Source organism: Triturus cristatus, chromosome 11 (genome assembly GCF_964204655.1).
Source record: "Triturus cristatus chromosome 11, aTriCri1.1, whole genome shotgun sequence".
NCBI lineage: Eukaryota > Metazoa > Chordata > Amphibia > Caudata > Salamandridae > Triturus > Triturus cristatus.
The window spans coordinates 388,936,545-388,958,629 of NC_140594.1; the positions used below are offsets into that span (position 1 = coordinate 388,936,545).

The 22,085-nt window shown below is 42.7% G+C and overlaps 1 protein-coding gene across 1 annotated transcript in view; it reads left to right on the top strand.

The window, feature by feature from the left end:
• LOC146784247 (neuropeptide Y receptor type 1-like) overlaps positions 1 to 22,085 on the top strand; it is a 170,135-nt gene that overhangs the window by 24,752 nt on the left and 123,298 nt on the right. The gene's annotated exons all lie outside the window — the stretch shown is intronic.

The following is a 22,085-nucleotide window of genomic DNA, read 5'->3' on the forward strand; positions in this document are numbered from 1 at the left end:
TTGCATCATCTGAAAGATAGTACATTAAAGTTGTACATGGCACAAAGGGTGATGTGTTCCTTTTGAAAGAGCAGAAGGCTGTCACTCGAAGTGAAGTTAGCCAATGGATATTGTGGGCCGAGCCAGTGCCGTACTCTATATACTGTAGTGGGAGGAGAAACAACAAATTAATAGATAAAGAAAGCTGGCTGAAAACCCTGCAAGTGAGTGTGAGTATATTCTATATATATGTTAGTGAAATCAAAAGATCTTGGCTAATGCCAGACCCAAAAATAGGACTTTTTTGTAATAAACTACTGAAATATGGCATATGGAAAACAGGAGGTAAATGATTTTAACTGTTAAGGTGAACGTCACTCGGGCCTTTACCAATAGGGGTCTAAAGGAATTTTATTCGAATCTGCTGGGAAGGTTGTGAAGTTCAGAAATATTGTAAATGGGACTAGAATGCAAAAATAGACAGTATCATGAGTAGCCGGTGCAGTGTCACATGGGAGGTTAGGCCAGTCAGAGGCTACATTCACTCTGCTGGCTTCATTCGGGCCCTGAATACATTTGGGCGAGTGAACAGCAATAACCCATAGCGTTCAAGTTGAGAACAATGCCTCAACTATTATCTGATACCTTCATGATTGACATGCAGCCAGTCGTGCGTGGCAATTACGCGTGATTTTGCTCTGCACACACCCTTGGACCAGGTGAAATCATGTGGCGCCAAAATATTGAATTTTCAATTCCAGAAGGCAGGGTGTGGATCTAAATACATAGTACAGATTGCATTCCAACTAATTTATGCAACCCGGGCTAGAGCTAATTAGAGGCGCAATTAGCACTTGCGCTTTGCATGGTGCAGTAATAGTCTTAGAGTTTGGTGCTAACAGCTAAATGTTGTACAACCAAGACATATAAAGTATGAGGTAAATGTGCCATATTGGACCTTTGCAGTTCTCTGGTGCAGGTGTAAATAAAAAGAGCTGAGCGTAGTGGAACCAGTGTTTAATTTGAGCCGGCGATTTCCGGTGCTCGGCACTGGCACTTAATTGACAACACCGGAACTTGTTACAGTCCACCACAAAGCGGCACTGTTTGACTAATTTCGAAACAAACAGAACAGTTGTATAATATTTTAATATATATTAAAAAATAGTAATACCTGTCACCCAAGCCATTCGTGAAGCTTTGGGTAGCCTGGAGTAGTCTGAATTGTCACACTTGTAGGATTGTGATGGTTAGTAGTTGTGTATGTTATATTATTGGCAGCGTTGACAGGGCCAAAAGCTGGTGCAAGCTGCAGTGACTTCCTGACGAGGGCCCAGGCACTTACGTTTTTTACAAATTAAGTACTGAGTGGAACCAATTATACAAATACTTAAGTGCAAGCCCAACACATTGAGATAAGAACTCCTAAATTCATGATAACACTTGTTACATGGTTTCTCACATCACTGGCAAATAACACTGAGGAGCAGCCACCTAGCCCACACCAGCAGATGTAATTGCACCGGTCTGAGCAGAAAAACATAGATGCCAACAGCCTCGCCAAACTACAAGAAATAGATTCAGTTCACTGGAACGAAAGGCAGATAGAAAAGGGTAAGAAAGGTAGAGGCATAGAAACAGAGGAGAGATTTTACACACAAAGTAAAAGGAAAATATGGAAACCAGTGCTAGAAAAATGAGCAAAAACATTAATAAACAATTTGAGAAAAACCAGTGCACATTTGCAAAAGACTTGGAAGTTAAAAAAGAAAGTTAGAAAACAATAAAATACAGCAATACCAACATTATGTGGTGGTGAAGGGCAGAGAATGCAACTAGGCCTACTAGATGAACTATAGTCATCACAGGCCCGAAGCAGGAGATACACTCCCTCTCTGGCTGCAGTTTTGGCTTCTTTGTTCCATGCAGGGCTCTTTAAATGTATCTCGCTATGCCTTTTACTTCACCTTGACCAGGCACACAATGTTTGTGACACTGTCCACTTATTTCATTTTTTGTTCTACTCCTGCAACCTCCATTGTCATAATTTGCACTATTCTAGTTAGCGCAATGACTGAATTGTTCAGGTGGTGGCGCTACATGCTCATTATACCGTCTGGGGCAATAAGCTCTCCAAATATAAGTGTGGCGCTCTTTGCGTACTGGTGCATATAACGCTTGGGTCACCCATCATCCATTGTGGCCACACTATAAATGCATTGAGCAATCATAGATCCAGATTAAGGCGCCTCTAAGTGAGGCTGGAAAAAGAGAGAGCCACAATCTGATCTGCCTTGGTGGAGCCCTTGATGAAAAACACTTGAGAAATGATTTAAGAAGGAAAGCCAAGAGCCCCCTGTGGCCCCTGTATCACCCTACACCATCTTGCCTTAAAACCATGCATTTGCATTTTTGTAGTATTTTTCACCCAGTGGCCTCTGATCCAGAGATCACTCAGGTGTCAGTTCTGATGCGCCGCTGGGCAGAGGTAGACTCCTCTTGGTGGAAGAACATCCAACGTGCTCCTCCCTTTATCCACCAGAGTAATCTCCTTGAAATACTAAAGGTGATGGTGGGTGGTAGAAGTGCAGACTTTTTCTGTACCCATAGGGATGAGATCTTCGGACTACCATCTAGTATAACTCCTGTAGCCATGTGTATGGTAACCATAGTTACTACACACCTAGAATCCCCTTAAAGTGGTGGATCCAACCCTACTGGGACACTCCTTTGGGTGTGCACCTTGTTTCAGCAAAGCTACCATGGTTTCTCCATGGAGGATCACTGGAGTGTGTGATCCTCGCCACATTACAGGAAGTGCTTACTCTGTTTCATGAGCCAAGAGCACTCCCTCACATCCAAATCCTGGAAACTGTGTCTTCTATTGTCTGGTTTTGTGGCTGGAATCCAGATTCAGCTCTTGTATGAATCAGCCTATGTATGCCAGCACAGGGGAAAAGCAAACACACCCAGGTTGTAGTCTGATTGGTTGCCATCTTCATTTTTAACCCAGCTGGTTGGAGATGGAATCCTGCCCAGCTCCCTCCAAAACATTATATACTGACTTTTTGGCTAGGATGACCATTTATCTCACATTGTCAAGGACAGTTCCAGGTGGCAAACCGTAGTCCTTGATTGTACGCCTGATTCCCGAGAGTCTGTGCCATGCTTTGGGGTTATAAAAAAAGACTCTCCCCTTTTCCAGCTCAGGAGAACATGATTTGCAGACGTATCCCAACAGAATCTCTCAAAAAATAAATGTTTGCTTTTACTTTCTTTGATCATGGAAAAATAACTGCTCAAAAACTATGAAGGAAGTATAGTAAGATTATCCCTGCACTTACATTTCAAAGTGAGTCAAAAAGATGGCAACCCCAATGCACAGACAATTTACCAGACTGCTCTACTCGCATCTCACCTGAAAATGTTTTAATCAAATAAGCACACGAAAACTATGCAAACTAGAGCATCAGTACATTGGTTCGATGGTGAACTATTCCAAAACGAGTATTCACGTTTTCCTCCTGCACATGCACTTGTGGTTTGTGCCCGCTGCATGTCTGAAAAGTCTTTAGTCACACTGTGAAATGAATCGGGCTTAGACTAGGGCGAGCAGAAGTCCAGGATTGTTTGTCCCATCGCCTCGAACGTTGCCTGTAAGACATTCACATGTCCCACTACACTTCTAAGTGTGCAAGCTCACTCTTCAACATGTCTGTCTGTCGTGACAGCAATGGCCGCTGCCTCGACCTCATTCACATGCCTTATTGCAACATGTAGCAGGTAAGGTCAGGCAACCATCTCAGCAGACACCAGTGTCTAGGACTTCATTCACCGTGCCCTTGTTGTGTGGCATGAAGGCTGGCGAAAGCTACTCGAGCTTCTTGTAGTGCATTGGTGCAGACCTGCCAATGTAAACAAGCATTGGCATAGCCAATAGGTCTCGCCTTTGGGACCTTATAAGTGTAGCCATGCAACAGTTGCATAACTAAACACTTATAATGTACCAAAAGCGAGACCTATTGGCTATGCAAAGCGGCCGTGAAAGTGAAAGTGATCGCGATCACGATCAAACGTCAAAGCAGCCGTGAAAGTGAAAGTAATTGCGGTAAAGTGTGGCGCGCGCACCCGCGCACATGCATCATAGCTCTAGGCTGGCCTGGTAGCACTTTTTGGAGCCCTCTCAATAAGTCTCGCCAGACCAGCGCATGCGCTGGGTCAGGCGAGACCTAAAAAGATGCACCGTGTGAGGCAGGGACAGAGACGTGCAAGGGGCAGCTGAGAATGACCTAAAAGGCAATTTGCCCTCTCCAGCCACCAATTTCCCAATTCCAAAAAAACACTAAAGCTTGCTGAGTCTGACGCCAATGTCCTGGGCTGTCCTTCAAAACCCCTAATATGCATCAGCTGTTCAGAGCCTCCAAAGATGAGCAGGAAGTGCATTCTGTGCAGCGGTTTCCAGCTGACCGCGCCTCCATCGTGTGATATCAGCTCTTCACCAGGTGACTAACTGTGTGAAGAGAGCCGATGCCGTGTGGAGAATGGTCACGCTGTGAGTTGGTGGGTCTGTTGTTTGCCGGAGATCCCTGGAACAGGCTGCTCTGAGCAAGCCAAGTGAGAAAGCTGATCTTCCCCTCGTGCGGTGTGGTGGGTTCTTGCCTATCAACATTTTGTGGCCATTTTGACCATAACATAAATTTAGTGGCGGCTCTTCCACTAAGGCAGAGGAGCGCTGCCCCACTGCTCTTAGAGCAGTGAAAAGGGGAAAAATAAAACAATAACAACAAGGTTATTATCGTTTGATTTTTGGTTGCTGCGGACTGGGTTAGTGCAGGGTGGGAGGAGGAGGGGACAATGCACACTAAGGGTGCATGACAGCGGCCGGCCAAGCATTGATGTGCACTTTGCATCTTTCCAACCAGGCTGTAATGGACAATCTTGTGGGGAATATGCACAGGCTCCCTGTCCTGATCTGAGCACCGATCCACGGCACTCAGACCAATCACGATGCTGCATGGCAGCATTGTGATTGGCTCAGGGGAGCCTGTGTGCTGGATGCCTCCTGCAGCTTCTTCCGGACTGGAGTCAGGAAGAGCAGAGAAGCGGAGGAGAGACGCGGCTGTCGGAAATGATGTGTTATTTTTTCTTTTATATTTTCATCCACCCTCCCCTCCCCGCTCACCCCTGTTCCCTACCAGCCGCCACTGCATACATTTGCTAAAAAGGTTCTGAAACAGCGATTGTAAAATATTCCAATACTTTCATGGGGCGACAAGCAAGGCTGGCCATTCCACTGGATTTTGGAGGTTTGCCCACCCAAAGTAAAATGTGAGAAAATATTGGTAATATTTATGATGCATTTGTCAGCACAATTTCCCTAAAATAACTAAAAGCTTTTTGTGATACAGATGGTTCAGAAAATGCAATTTTGTATGGCTCATCCTTTTGCACGGCATATTTCTTCTTCACGTCACTATATTACTTTTGTTTTTCCATCCAGCTCCTTCCAAGGAGCCCCCCAGCTTTGCAGAGACTCTTGTGGAATATAATATTGGTGGGGGATGACTCGCTCGCCCCAGAACAAAACTGAAGGAATTACCGGATACAGTTGATTGTACTTGGGGCTGAGTAAGGGACGCTAGAGGAGCATTGAACCCCTCGGGCGGAGTGCACTGGAGAGCTGCCTTTTGACTTGGACACTATTTCTTCCTGGCACCACAGAACGAGCATAATGCCACAAAGGAAATGATTTGGGACTTTGCAAGTACTATACTTAATATTAATGGATTTCCAAGCAGAGAAAAAAACGTAAAAACAATCGAACTTACCTCCACAATAATATTGCATTATGGGGAATGTATGACAAAGGTATGACTCACTAGTTCGATGCAGTCCACTTTTTTGAATTTGCTCATCCAATGATTAAGGCGGATTTTACCGCTGAAACGCGTCTGGTTGAAAGAGAGGAGCCAGGTGTCACTAATAAAAGCAGCTCTTTTCATTTGCACTCAGGACTCGACTGTTTTGTGTTTTGAAGTTGAGATTGCAGGAGTGACTCTGCGCCTGTGTTTGTTGAGACCACCCTGCCAGGGTCGGAGCCCCCCATCTTTGCAGAGACTCTTGTGGAATATAATATTGGTGGGGGATGACTCGCTCGCCCCAGAACAAAACTGAAGGAATTACCGGATACAGTTGATTGTACTTGGGGCTGAGTAAGGGACGCTAGAGGAGCATTGAACCCCTCGGGCGGAGTGCACTGGAAAGCTGCCTTTTGACTTGGACACTATTTCTTCCTGGCACCACAGAACGAGCATAATGCCACAAAGGAAATGATTTGGGACTTTGCAAGTACTATACTTAATATTAATGGATTTCCAAGCAGAGAAAAAAACGTAAAAACAATCGAACTTACCTCCACAATAATATTGCATTATGGGGAATGTATGACAAAGGTATGAATCACTAGTTCGATGCAGTCCACTTTTTTGAATTTGCTCATCCAATGATTAAGGCGGATTTTACCGCTGAAACGCGTCTGGTTGAAAGAGAGGAGCCAGGTGTCACTAATAAAAGCAGCTCTTTTCATTTGCACTCAGGACTCGACTGTTTTGTGTTTTGAAGTTGAGATTGCAGGAGTGACTCTGCGCCTGTGTTTGTTGAGACCACCCTGCCAGGGTCGGAGCCCCCCATCTTTGCAGAGACTCTTGTGGAATATAATATTGGTGGGGGATGACTCGCTCACCCCAGAACAAAACTGAAGGAATTACCGGATACAGTTGATTGTACTTGGGGCTGAGTAAGGGACGCTAGAGGAGCATTGAATCCCTCGGGCGGAGTGCACTGGAGAGCTGCCTTTTGACTTGGACACTATTTCTTCCTGGCACCACAGAACGAGCATAATACCACAAAGGAAATGATTTGGGACTTTGCAAGTACTATACTTAATATTAATGGATTTCCAAGCAGAGAAAAAAACGTAAAAACAATCGAACTTACCTCCACAATAATATTGCATTATGGGGAATGTATGACAAAGGTATGACTCACTAGTTCGATGCAGTCCACTTTTTTGAATTTGCTCATCCAATGATTAAGGCGGATTTTACTGCTGAACCGCGTCTGGTTGAAAGAGAGGAGCCAGGTGTCACTAATAAAAGCAGCTCTTTTCATTTGCACTCAGGACTCGACTGTTTTGTGTTTTGAAGTTGAGATTGCAGGAGTGACTCTGCGCCTGTGATTGTTGAGACCACCCTGCCAGGGTCGGAGCCCCCCATCTTTGCAGAGACTCTTGTGGAATATATATATATATATATATATATATATATATATATATATATATATATATATATATATATATATATATATATATATATATATATATATATATATATATATATATATTCACTTAAAAAAACCATAGGTTTCACACATGTTATAGTTAGCTGGACATTTCACTCGTGAAAAACCATTGAAATTCCCCCGTTATAGTTACTGCAGGCAACTATAACTCACGCGACCGCAATCCTCTGCTGATGACGTCAGATATTACATCACTGTATTTAGACACCTATTTACCCATGTCTTCTTCCATTAATCTTTAGCTATACATATATTACAAATATATTTTTTTCAGAAAGACACATATGTCATCAGTGATGTAATATCTGACGTCATCAGCAGAGGATTGCGGTCGCGTGAGTTATAGTTGCCTGCACTAACTATAACGGGGGAATTTCAATGGTTTTTCACGAGTGAAATGTCCAGCTAACTATAACATGTGTGAAACCTATGGTTTTTTAAGTGAATTTGCAAGGTTTTTTAAATGCTAATTCTTAACTATAACGTGTGTGAAACCTATGGTTTTTTCAGTGAATTTGTACGGTTTTTTAAATGCTAAGTTATGTATTTATTTATTTATTTTTTTAAGGTTTTTCACCGTGCGCGTACCGTGCGCGTACCGTACGCGCACGGTGCGCTTTGCGCACCGTGTGCCCACGTTACGCAGTTCGCGGAATTTTTCCGTTTCTACCGTACGCGCACGCTAAGCGCACTCCGCGATTTTTCGAAAAAAAATTAAAAGAAATTTGGCCCTTGGGCATCCTTCTAGGACCCCCTAACAAAGGCTAGGGGGTCAGGAACTGTCCACCCTGCCCCCTTTTCACGTTCTCCACCTTTGTTTTTCACCCCCTCAGACTGCGAGAGACAAAATGGCGGCCGACACTTCCTGGTTTCGACCGATTTGGATGTTTACTAAGATCTAACAACCAATCAGAATCGCGCTCGCGCACGGCAGCGTGCGCGTACGGTACATTTTACCGTACGCGCACGGAGCGCGCCTATAGATATATATATTGATTTAAATGCTATTTTCTCAGGAAATACTGAACAGATTTACACCAGACCTGCAAAAGGCACATCCCTGACCTGAGGACTACCTCTCTGCCAAATTTCAAGTAATTCTGTTCAGCCGTTCGGGCTGTAGCTTGGACTAAAGGTCCTATGGAAAAATGCATGGGGAAAACGCGTTTTGGGACCCCCCCTTTTTCTCAGCCCCCGCTTGACGAATCCCCCCGAGACTTTCAGGGAAGGAGCGGAGCGCCCCACCTATTTTGAAAATTTCGCGAGGATTCGTCAATCGGCGCCAAAGTTATTCCAAATAGAATGTTGCGGATTTCCTATGGAAACACGATCCTAACTATAACTATCTACTGGCGACCGCCAGTAGATTATATATATATATATATATATATATATATATATATATATATATATATATATATATATATAATATTATCTACTGGCGGTCGCCAGTAGATAGTTATAGTTAGGACCGAGTTTCCATAGGAAATCTGAAAATTCTATTTTGAATAACTTTGGCACCGGTTGACGAATCCTCGCGAAATTTTAAAAACTAATGGGGCGCTCCGTTCAGCTCCTACCCTGAAAGTCTCGGGGTGATTTGTCAAGCGGGGGCCGAGAAAAAAGGGGGGTCCCAAAACACGTTTTCCCCATGCATTCTTCCATAGGACCTTTAGTCGCAGGTACAGCTCGAACGGCTGAACAGAATTACTTGAAATTTGGCAGAGAGGTAGTCCTCAGGTCAGGGAAGTGCCTTTTGCAGGTCTGGTGTCAATCGGTTCTGTAGTTCCTGAGAAAATAGCATTTAAAAGCATATAAATATCTAGAAGCGCGCACCGTGCGCGCACCGTGCGCGCACCGTGCGAGCATCCTAACGTGCGCGAGCGTAATTCTGATTGGTGGTTAAATGTTAGTCAACGTTCGAATCGGTCGAAATCAGGGAGTGTCGGCCGCCATTTTGTTTGTTTTCAGTGCGAGAGTGAAAAAGGAAGGTGGCGAACGTGGAAAGGGGGCAGGGTAGAGAGTTCCTGACCCCTAGCCTTTGTCAGGGGGTCCCTGAAGGACTCCGAAGGCAGAATTTGTTTTTTTTTTTTTAAATCGCGGTGGTACGCGCACCGTGCGCGCACGGTGAAAAACCCCCCAAAAAATTTTCATACGTAGTTTATTGTAAAATAAATATATAAAAAAAATAATAATACATAAATAAATTAGCATATAAAAAAACTTACAAATTCACTGAAAAAACCATAGGTTTCACACACGTTATAGTTAGGAATTAGCATTTAAAAAACCTTGCAAATTCACTTAAAAAAACCATAGGTTTCACACATGTTATAGTTAGGTGGATATTTCACTCGTAAAAAACCAATGAAATTCCCCCGTTATAGTTAGTTCAGATAACTATAACTCGCGCGACCGCCACTCTATCACAAGGATGATGTCATCAGTGATGTCATGAGTGATGCCACTGACCATGTCATGAGTGATGTAATATCTCATGAGCACCAGTTTTAAAGTTTGACAAGTCCCGCCCCAGAGAGGCGACCAACTCTCCTGTGTGTGGCGACTTCACGCAAGGGCAAACTTTGGTTGGTTATGTGAGCGGCGAGTCCGGCCGCGAAGACGCCCCTCTGCTTATCAAGCGAATCTGCGGTGACTTGAGAGTCAAGACGCCGAGAGAATGGAGAGCGCACTATTGAGGGACATGATAATAGCAGTGCACGCAGTTCTCCTGTTTTTAATCAACCCACTTGGGTAAGAGACTTTTAATTTGGCTAAATACAGCAGCACCCACTGGAGATGTATATTAGTGGAACCGCAAGTACCAGGATGCAAAGCGGCACACGCCCACTGGGGCGGGACTTGTCAAACTTTAAAACAGGTGCTCCACATTTGCTGCTGTTTCTTTGCCTGCAGCCAGTGAACCAGGACAGAGGATTGTCTGAAACGCGTATGGCTTTTGCAACATGATTGGGAATGGAAGCTGTGATCACTGCAGCCTTCAATAAAAGAGGCGACCAACTCTCCTGTGTGTGGCGACTTCATGCAAGGGCAAACTTTGGTTGGTTATGTGAGCGGCGAGTCCGGCCGCGAAGACGCCCCTCTGCTTATCAAGCGGATCAACGGTGACTTGAGAGTCAAGACGCTGAGAATGGAGAGCGCACTATTGAGGGACATGATAATGGCAGTGCGCACAGTTCTCCTGTTTTTAATCAACCCACTTGGGTAAGAGACTTTTAATTTGGCTAAATACAGCAGCCACCACTGGGGATGTATATTAGTGGAACCGCAAGTACCAGGATGCAAAGCGGCACACGCCCACTGGGGCGGGACTTGTCAAACTTTAAAACAGGTGCTCCACATTTGCTGCTGTTTCTTTGCCTGCAGCCAGTGAACAAGGACAGAGGATTGTCTGAAACGCGTATGGCTTTTGCAACATGATTGGGAATGGGAGCTGTGATCACTGCAGCCTTCAATAAAAGAGGCGACCAACTCTCCTGTGTGTGGCGACTTCATGCAAGGGCAAACTTTGGTTGGATATATATATATATATATATATATCTATATCTATATATATATATATATATATATATATATATATATATATATATATATATATATATATATATACATACACACACATGTGCAGAGTGTAATATACTATGTTGAGAGTCTAGAGGGGCCATGACTCACGAGCAGCGAAGTCTCTGATGGGACTTAAGCCCCTCCTCTCAAAAATGCAGTAAATAGCATATTATACTCTGCACATCCGCATATAAGGTTTATGACACCATTATCTATTGTATTTGTATTACCGAAGATATTTAACCAATACCAGGATTCAAGAGGTTAAATTGTGTAAAAGCGCATCGAAGAGGCCTCTTGACTATTAGGAACTTTTACCCTGCCTAAAGTAATTGTTACTTGCAGTATTTTTCTAATGTCAATGTTGCTGTACTCTTGTACTAAACTCAAATTTGACCTCAGCACTGTACTAATAAATGTCTCCATATGCTTTTGTTAGTACTGTTGCTCTAAATATGTGTGATGTGGCCACATTTATTTTCACTGCCATGGTATGTATGTATGTATGTACATAGCTAATCACTGGGAAATGCCAAAACATGTTTCATCATTTGTGACAATCGTCCCTCGCTTCTTTAGGACATAATTCCCACATTTGAACATGCATTCTATGCAAACATGTATTGCCACAATTGACACTGAGAATTACTTGTTCATGCAGACTTCTATTTAGCAAGGCCCATTTTCAAAAATAAATGTTCGGGTCAACTGCTGAGATACTTGTGGATGACCCGTAGTAATTTTTTGAGGTGTACAATTAAGGAGGTGATTGGGACTTTAAGGTAGTAAGTCCACAATCAAACTCTTGAAACCATGGGTATGTTAGATCGGTTCGGTTCCAGAATAGAGATTTTCATATGAATGCCTACAATACAGCAAGAATTACCAACATTATGAAAAGGCCAGAATTATACCATGGTTGGGCATCATAATGTCATGGATACCCACAAGATGCCAAGAATTCTTACCTTTTGTGAGGGCCAACATTACAACAGGGATGGGGACACACACACACACACACACACACACACACACACACACACACACACAGACACACACACAACAACACACATATGCACTCACGCACAGCAACTGAAGATACATTGAAACCTTTGTTAGGCTGAGCCTAGAGGCAGCGCACATGCGCTGCTCTGCGAGGCATGCTGTAATCCCTCTGTGGTGTTAGAACACGCCCACCGCTTTCAATTTGTTGTTTCATGTGCCATTCTAAATTGCTTTAATTTTATAGGTGAAACGCTCCTCTTTGTCCTGCCTGTGGGTGTGTTTACATGTGGCCTTACTTTTGGGATTAGTTATTGTTTGTTCAGAACACTATTTTATTTTTTACATTCAGTGGCCCCGCAACGTTTCCTGCTTCACCATGGCCTCTTGTTCACTTTGTGTGTGTATGTAATCTGCTCCTGTCTCTGAGCACTGCTCATGTTGCCTTCGCTTGCGCCCCTCCCGTTGTCTGTGTTCGCCACCCCCATTGTTGTTTTTTTGTTTTTTGGGGGGTAGGGTTTTATATAGTGCGACCTCGACCCAAAGGTATGCAGGAACTTTACACAAGCACAAGTTGCGTTACAGACGGGCACATTCATTTTAGGCACAGTGCGATTAAGCGATTCGCCCACCTTGGTTCGTGTCTTTGAGTGCAGGCAGCTTTTTGCCATTCCCGTCTGCACGGTGTTCCTCAACTGTTAGTAGTGTTCGCGAGGGCAGTAGCAATGGATTCGGCAACTGCAGAGACGAAGCAAGAAACGCAATCAACTGCCGTGCTCGGCGTGCATGCACTGTAGGATTTTGCATGGGGTGTGAGCCCGAACCTATGCCTGCTTTGGACAAAAAAGTTACTGTCCCAACTCATGGACAAAACAAGAGTTTGCAATGCAAAAGGTCTCGCATTTGCGAGAGTTTAAGTTATTGGCATTGTAAATGGTAATGCCTTTTATTTATTTGTTTTACAAACCACCACATAAATAAAAGGTATTGTCAGTTACAATGCCAATAGCTCAAACTCTTGCAAATGCGAGACCTATTGCATTGCAAATGCTTGTTTAATACTTACCCACATACAACTGTGGCTGGCCTTTGAAAGCTACTTGTCATGCTTCGGTCACTCCTGTCCCCACCACACGGCTAAACCTTGTTCGCACTTACATTGTGATTGACAGCAGAGGGCCTGATAGTATTATTGGACCTACATTGTCATTCTTATTCAGGGCCAATGGAATTATGCTATTCTGCTTCATTTTCCACATAACTATAGATTTGCCGCATTTACCACATAATCCATCATCTGCTGTATAATTCGCACATTTTAACTAAAAAATGTTTTTAGATCAAAGGAATAAACAGTTACTAAAGTGTGTGGGCACGCAGTGAAAGGCTCTTCCCAAAGTTTGACTTATCAGTGAAACATTACCAAGACAGTGTTAAAATGTGTACCAATGTCAAAATAATTAAGTAATACTATCACAAATTGTGCTGCATCATGCCACACAATTTCCCTTTTCTTGCTGCTCTGTTGAACACCCCCCTATCACGTAATTTGGTCTTCAACTGTCGTATAAGTCCGCCGGACCCAGATCATATTGTAAGTCTCAAGCCGGCCATTGGTTTTCAAGAGGTGATGTACAGGACTCTGGACGAGAGATGCAGCCGCGATTGTAGGTCAAAACTCCCCGGGAGAGCACACTGCATCAGAGCTTTAAACAACACAAAGTGTGCATGTCTGGTGGCACGACACATGAAGGTTTGTTCCCCCTGTCATGCCAGCAATTTGGAGCCGCAATTCAAAGTCAGTACTGCACTCTTAGACCATAGGAAGGACAGGAAAAATAGCAGTGTAGCACCTTCCACACGCCTTCATCTGTGAATCGGCACTGCATCAGTGTTTGGTGGGAAAGAAACAACTCCGGGTAGTTATGTGGGTATTTGCTTAAATTTTCCTTGACACTTTCAAAGTAACAATTACAGACTTCTTGCATAAAGAAAATAAAAATGTTCATAAAGTTTTAAAAGCAGTGCCTCATTTTATTTTTGGGAGTCCTCTAATAGTAGATGCTACATGAGTGTTGTCCAGAGCTTGATCTTTCAGGCTCTGTCTTTTATGTATCAGCTGACCCATGAAGTACTGAGGCTTTGAATAAACACTGGAAACAAGAGAAGAGCAAAATGTCAGGCAGGCCAGCCGAGGACGCTTAGTCTTGGGAAACACCATCTCTGGGTAGATTTATTGCAAGGAGCTCATTTCAAAGCTCACACAATTCTTGCCACGACAGAGTCAACAATAAACAGGAAGAGTGTGCCAGTACTGTGCAGGGAAGCAGTTTGTGTTACTGTCACACGTAATGTGTGACACTTGATGCTGTGCGGAATTGTGTAAAAGCGCTAAATAGTTAGAAAAGCTAATACGGTGTTTGTGTGTATTGTGCAACACATAGATGTGAACATGTTAATTGGTCCATTTATTGGAAGACCGTTCTGATTGGTGGGGGATCTTTATACTTGGCCTTTATTGACCTCAAAACGGCATTCGACCTTGTTCCTCGGGTTAAATTGTGGCATGTCTTACATGAAATGGGGCTACCACGATATCTCTTGGAGTTTATTAAAAGGTTGCATGATGGTACATACGCAAGAATTAGATGGGGATCCAAAGGTCAATTGACTGAACGAATTCCTGTCCAGAGGGGGGTCCGCCAGGGATGTGTGATGGCTCCGACCCTGTTCTCCCTCTTTATTAATGGGGTGGCAGACCACTTGAGGGAGGTCTCAGCGGATGCACCATCCCTGGCGGGGGAAAAAACTCCTACCCTCCTCTTTGCAGATGACACGCTCCTCATGTCCAAAACTCCTATGGGCCTCCAGAAACTGCTTGATAGGTTTGGTGCCTTTTGCGATAATCGCGGTCTTACTGTTAACACCACTAAGACCAAATTGATGGTACTGACTGGAAATAAAAAACATAAGAAAATCAATATCGCACTAAACGGCACCCCGCTCGAGGAGGTTGATGCATTTGACTACTTAGGGGTCAGGATTAATTCCAAAATGAAATGGGACTCTCACATCACTAAGATGTCTCTAAATTTCAAAAGAGTAACAGGAGCAATCTCTAAAGACCACCGTCTATCCTCTACTAAACCTATTAGCCCGGCGCTAGTAGTATACGAGGGTAAGGCATTGTCTGCTGCTTCTTACGGCTCTGAACTATGGGGGTTTGAAAGAGTCATTAGTTTAGTCACAGCAGAACACACATTTTTGAGAGAGCTTGTGGGCCTCCCACTTTCCACCCCTCTTAAACCTCTATTTTACGATTTGGGACGCCATTCTATTAAAGACATCCTTGGGCTTCGCCCCCTATTATTTTGGGTTCGTCTTAGAAGGACCCCGGAACTTAGTAATTACGCCGCGGTCCTTGACGAACTCATTGCGTTAAATGGTGTTGGTGTAATATCATGGTTAAAAAACCTAAAGGACCTGGTACTCAGCTTGGGGCTAGAAGAAGAATGGCTCCTGCAGAAGCCTCCGCAAAAAGACATCATCAAGAAATTATATTGGGCAAATATAGATGCAGCGGTCTTGAAAAACCCAAAGCTGGGCCCCCTAACTGATACATTTCTGATTTGTAAGCCAACACCAAAGTGGGAACCATTTTTTGACTTTATCTCCTCACCAAGGGATAGAGTTTTGTTTTTTAAAATGAGGCTAGGTACTTTACCACTGAACGCTTTCACAATAGGCTGGAAAAACCATAAAACCCACCACACAACTTGCCCGGGATGTTCTAACCCTACCGAATCACTGGGCCACTTCTTGTTCGCCTGCAAAGCATATAAGACGCCCAGAAAACGTTGGCTGAGCCCAGTTTGTAGAGGTTTGGGTACTAGGCAGTCGTCTGTTGCCCTCCGCATCCTAACAACGGACACCACATCCTTATTGGTAATCTGTGGGGTGGCTAAATATCTTGGGAAAGCATGGCAAATACGAACTAAGCTTATTGAACTAAGTAGCTCTGGGTTGTAATTCTATGCAATTTTCCACTTAATGAAATACCCTCTCTACATTTGATGTGCTCTCCCTTGCTGTGCCTTAGGATGTCTGCTTTTTATCTGAGCCTTTTATGTTCTATTTTTTATGTATTTTTAGCTTTTTTAAGAAAACTATGCATATTTCTATATGTCTTTTTTATTAATTTTATGGTTCTATGTTTGTCGTATTGTATTTACTTTTATGATACATTGTTATCGAATAAAGTATTCAATCAATCAATCAATTGGTCCATGGAACATCCAGGCAATTGAGCAACCTTAAAAAACACATAAACCAGACAAATTGTGGACTGGATGTCCAAATGTAAACAAGCATTGGCAAAACCAATAGAATTCGCTTCTGAGAGATATTGGCATTGGCAATGTTTAGTAGCCATGCAGTACAATGCACATGCTTTGCAGTTTAGATAAAACTAATTTAAAAACCGCAATGACGCAGTCAGCGCTAATGCACTTTTTTGAAGTACATTAGAGCTGGATGCGCAATAGACCTTTTTAAAAAAAAACACATTTTATTGACTTTTTATGGTACCATCTGGACTGCAGCCCGACATATACAAGTTGAAGACAGGATAATGCCAAAGTATCAGGCTTATAAACAATGCAATAGTCCTTTTTTACTACAATTTGTAGCCATGATGCACAGCAGCCACGTTGCTACACAGCATGGCTAAAAGTCAATAGTCTCAAAGGCGAGGCATAATGGTTTGCCAATGCTTGCCAGATATTGATACAACACCCCTGTGATTCTGAGCAAATCAGTTAATCTTCCCATTCGTAAAAAAGAAAAAAAAGATTACATTTGGAAGAAAATACTAGCACATGAAGAAAGCCATTACGCCCGTGTCCATGTCTTAGTGAAAGCACATTTGGAAGCAGATAACATTTGTTCTCACAATAAACATCCATTTCAAAGGAGAAAAGGGCTTCTTTGAAGTGTGTGTGGCATGGTAAAATAAAACATAGCTACAAAATGTTAAGAGGTTCAACAAGGGCGACAGGGAAGAAGAAAAAATAAATATAGTACCTCAATCACAGCACGATGAGCGGAAGGACAGCAATCAAGCTGAAGCAATCAGTACTTGGTGTGTGCTCTAACCGAAGGAAGAGAAAGTGAAGACAGCACATACTGACCAATTAGAAGGCAGCAAATAAGAGTAACAACAAAGCCAATGACTGTTAACCCATGGGCGTGCTGCAAGTCCCTAGTGGTATACAATATCTCTTGCAAACGAGAGCGCATGCAGCGCATGCACTGTGTCAGGCGAGACCTAATAAATGTTTCAGGAGCTCTGCACTTCATGATAGAGAGATGGCCCAGTGAGCTAATTGCTCAGTGCTAACAGGTTGTTTGTTAAAATCCTGAATACCTCAGAATCTGTTGCCATTTAATTGGGTATTTGCTACACCTAAGATTTACCATGTCTGTGGTCCTATTACCTGTCCTGATTCTGGCATTAGAAACACATTGCCATTCAGCAAGTGCCCAGAGACCTGCCATTCCCACTGAGTCAAAAAGCTGGTCGTATTTAGGGCAAGCCTTCAAACAGTGATGTCTTTCTTCCTTCCACTGTTATAAAAAAGATGAAGGTTTCAGGCAGGAAGAATTGTGTACAGATCTAGTGATGTCATGTTGCTTAGTTATTATTGGAATTCTTATTGCGAGGATTCTATCTATGGACAGTTGAAAGAGAGCTCAGAGTTGTAGATGCTGCTCCACGCTGGGATACTATGGAAATAAAGTCATTTTCATAACCTTCAGGACTCATCTTTTCATGGAGACGAGTTGGTGACCTGTGCGGGGGACAGGTACGAGCATCCCACCCCTGGAATATAATTCGAGTGATATTAAGGAATATCAAGACAAAGAAGAAGTAAAAGAAAATTGGGATTTAACAGAAAATAGTCCACTGCCAGTGAGTACTTAATGACATTTTGATGCTGCATGTTATTGTTGTGAATCAGTCCCCGGTCCGATACTCCTCAGGATTCGGGCGACGCTATATGGGGTCCATCTCTCGACGTCACCAACTTCCTGCACGAAAGGCACGGAAGACTGGAGCAATCAAGCGAGGGAAGGGAAGGATGGGAACAGCGGGGAGTAGAACCTGTAAAGAAAGTTAATATACAAACACAAATAAAAATACAGTGCAATACCACTTATCTACTCTCAGTAGGTCTCACTAATAGTTATCAATACTCTTGAACTGAGCGTCCTAGTTTCACTTACACACTCACACCACAACTCGGTTGCGTAACCATACACCACATGACCACTCTCAGACCATCACTAGACGTCTTGGGTTGTTGTGTCCCTTAAACTTGTTTTGAATGAGAGGCTCTGGTAGTAAGCTGAGAGATATCAGAACACCTTAATTATCACTCTTATAGCGTACACTCCTTACTGTCGGGATGCACACTTAACAGAAAATTATAATGGTAGATCGTCGCGAGACCCTTTAAATGGCTGCCGGGATTTCCTTTCCGCGCTAGACTGTTTGCGATAGTTCTAAATGACACCCCGCCTGATTTATAGACTTGTCCTATACTTGTGCGCGGTCAATTTTACTTTTCCAGAGTTTGTATGGACTCTGTCTCCAGACCTTTCCGGAGGTCTATGTGTTCCTCGAACTTAGAACCAGTTTAGTTATGCTAGCAATAGCGTGTATCGGGATCCGTGCACACACACCCCCCCAGGGATCAGCGCATAGTCACCAGACCTTTCCGGAGGTCTATGTGTTCCTCAAACTTAGAACCAGTTTAGTTATGCTAGCAATAGCGTGTATCGGGATCCGTGCACACACACCCCTCAGGGATCAGCGCATAATCCCCTGATACTTGCGGTTTCTTTCACGCTGCCATCGCGTGTCTTCCTGACTCCGTCTGCTGCGCCCTTGAGGTGTCGTAGCGATTCGGAAATGCCTCCGGTCCTGTCTTGAGGCGAATACTCGACAAGTACCGTCGACCCAGCAAAACTCAGAATCTCCGCCTGACTCAGGTGCCGAAATCCTCGGCCGAAACAAACTCAATCCCCGCGGCTTGTAATCCAACAGCGGGAAAAACACAGGTACGAGCATCCGCTCGTCGGTTTCACGTTCTTCGTTAATTACGCACAACGCAGTGCGTGTGTCCTGGGCGTTTTATGCCCTTTGGCTCCTCCCCTTCATGCGCAGGGGTTTCTGGGAGTGGTAGTTCTTGTAGGCGCATGGGGCCCGGATCCTGACAGTTATTTAATCCATTGATTTCGTTTTAAAATATGATATACTATTAAAGGGAGAAATTCTTTGAAATCTCTATACTCGTTGTGTTGCCTAGCAACGAGTTCGTCGCTGGATTGCACACTGCTGAGATACAGGCCTCGCGCTTATCTCGTGAGTGGCCTCGTGAATTCCTTCATTTAAAAAAGGCTACTTTGTGTGCCTCATGCCCATCTCGTGACTGTCTGGCTGTGTTTACCATGTTCAAAAATTGATTTCTATGACCACGCAAGTGTGCCGCCTTTCCTATGACACTTATCTCGATTATAAGCTGGCAATAATATGTTTTGACCACATGGTGTCGCAAGCGCTCCGAAAAATAAAATTATATGATGAATTTCATCGTGAAGTACTCACTGCACCATTTTAAACGAACATCGCAAGGATTTTACATAGACTAAAAAAATATTAGAACATTATACCAAAGTTGGAAAGCTAGACGATCGTTACCTTTGTGCACGTTTGAATCATTTCTTCAGCGCCTACTGTCTCATTCTAATACTTTGAAAGAAAAGAAGGACGACATCCTACAGGCAACATTAAAGCTAAAGGAAGGACTTCCACGTCAAGCCAACCAAGCAGAAAGAGTACGAGATAGAAGGAAGGGATCTGAATTTCGAACTTGATAATTATTAATTATTTTAGTTCTTTATTTTAATTTATTATATTAAATTGTTATTTTAAATTTTAATTTCAGGTACCATGTCTGATCAAGCAATGTCTTCTCCACCTCCTTTCCTGTCTACACCTGGAGAGCCTATCATTCTCTGGAAACAATGGAAAAAATGTTTATAACTTATTTATTAGCTATTGGGGGTGATAAATAAGGGCCTATTAGACGTCAGGTTATACTTTTACACCATTTGGGAGTTGAGGGTAGAAGAGTTTATGAGGAAATACCTGAGATATCTTTAGGAATGGGTGACGGCCAACCTAATAACATATACGACAAGTCCATCCAAATGCTGGAAATTCATTTCACGCCTAAAACTAACGTAGTATTAGAGCATCAAAAATTCTTTAGCAGAAATCAGAGGGATGATGAGGATATAACTTCATATGTCTCTACCTTAGGGGGTTTGGCAATTACGTGTAAATTTGAACAATTGAATGATTCACTCATAAGAGATCAAATAGTTTGTTGCACTAGTAACAAAAGAATAAAAGAGAAGTTATTAATGTAAGAGTACACTTTAGAGGAATGTATCCAGAGGGGATGAAACACAGTCATGTGGCTCAAAGAAATAGAAAGTCCTAAAGGAGACAAACAAAATAAGATAGAAGTAGTAGAGAGTAAATGTGAAAAGAAAGCTACTGTTTGTTCTGGTACAAGTTACGTTAAACCACAAGGTGAGAAAAAATGTATTCCTACCAGAGATAATAGTGCGAGTACAAAATATACAAAACCGCAATTTGAAACAAAAGATTTTTCTGCTAGAGATGTTAAGTGTTTTCGCTGTGGTTCTCCTGGGTATATTGCGTCCAGTTTGAGATGTATGGCTAGAGGTGTTCTTTGCAGGAGCTGTGGGAGGAGAGGGCATTTTGCCAAGAGGTGTCGAAATAAAATGTTTGAAAAAAACAAAGTGCATGAAATCGAAGATGTTTGTGAGTACATTGAAGAAATCATTCTTGCTAATGATGATGATCAAAAAGATTCAGATGCGGTCAATGTGAATAATACAGGGGCTGACCAAGATGTAAAATTAGAAAGTACAGATAAGTTAGAGAAACAACGTTGTAGTATATCTTTCGATGACAAGAGAAAAAAGTTTTAGCAGATTCCGGAAGCTTATATACTCTTATCTCTCATGAATCATTTTTAAAAAGTTGGCCGAATGCTAATACTGGTGGTCCATTCTTACATAATTCTGATATTTGTGCTGTAGGTTATGCTGGGAAGAGGATTGAAATAAGAGGAATGTGTTGGATGACATTAAGGTTCAAATTAGAAGCAGTTAAAGGAAGGGTCTACATAACGAATTCTGGATCAGACCTTTTAGGCTGGCGCCACCAGAAAGACTTAAATATTATAATTGATCCCAATGCTAAAGAACCAGTCATGGTAATGGAGAAAGTGAAGGTTTAAGAGGTAGATGGTGGTCAGAATGAATTGTTTGATAAATATCCAGATGTTTTTAGTTCCAAGTTGGGTCTATTAAAAGGATTTTCACATAGAATAATTTTGAAAAATGACGCTAAGCCTGTTGTACATAAAGTCAGAAACGTTCCTAACTTAATGCTAGAACCTTTACGTAAAGAGATCAATAGTCTATTGGAACAAGATATTATTGAACCAATCGAGGCATCTGAATGGCTAGCCCCCATTGTTATAACTCTCAAGGAGGGTGGGAAGATCCGTCTCTGCATAGACTTAAGCGATTTGAACAAAAATATTTGGATAGATGACAATCTCTACCAAATATAGCGGAAATGTTATCTACCATGAGTGATGCATGTATTTTTACAGTGTTAGATGTGTCTGCTGTGTATCACCAAATTAAAGTCCATGATTCATCTAAACATCTTACTTCGTTTGTCACACTGCTGGGGCATTCAGATATAAAAGGATGCCTTTTGGGTTGGCCTCGGCCTCTGCCGTTTTTCAAAGAGCCATGGAGAATATCTTTGGTGATATGAAGCAAGTCTGGTGTTTCCAAGACGATATTCATGATCATGATAGTCTGTTTGAGGAAGTAATGAAGAGATTAGAAAGGTACAATTCAACCATAAAAAAAGAAAAGTGCCATTTAAAGAAAGAAATGGTAAACTATTTGGGGCATGAAATAAGCTCAGAAGGTATAAGACCTAAGAAGGACATTGTGAAAGCTGTGATTTTGGCACCTGAACC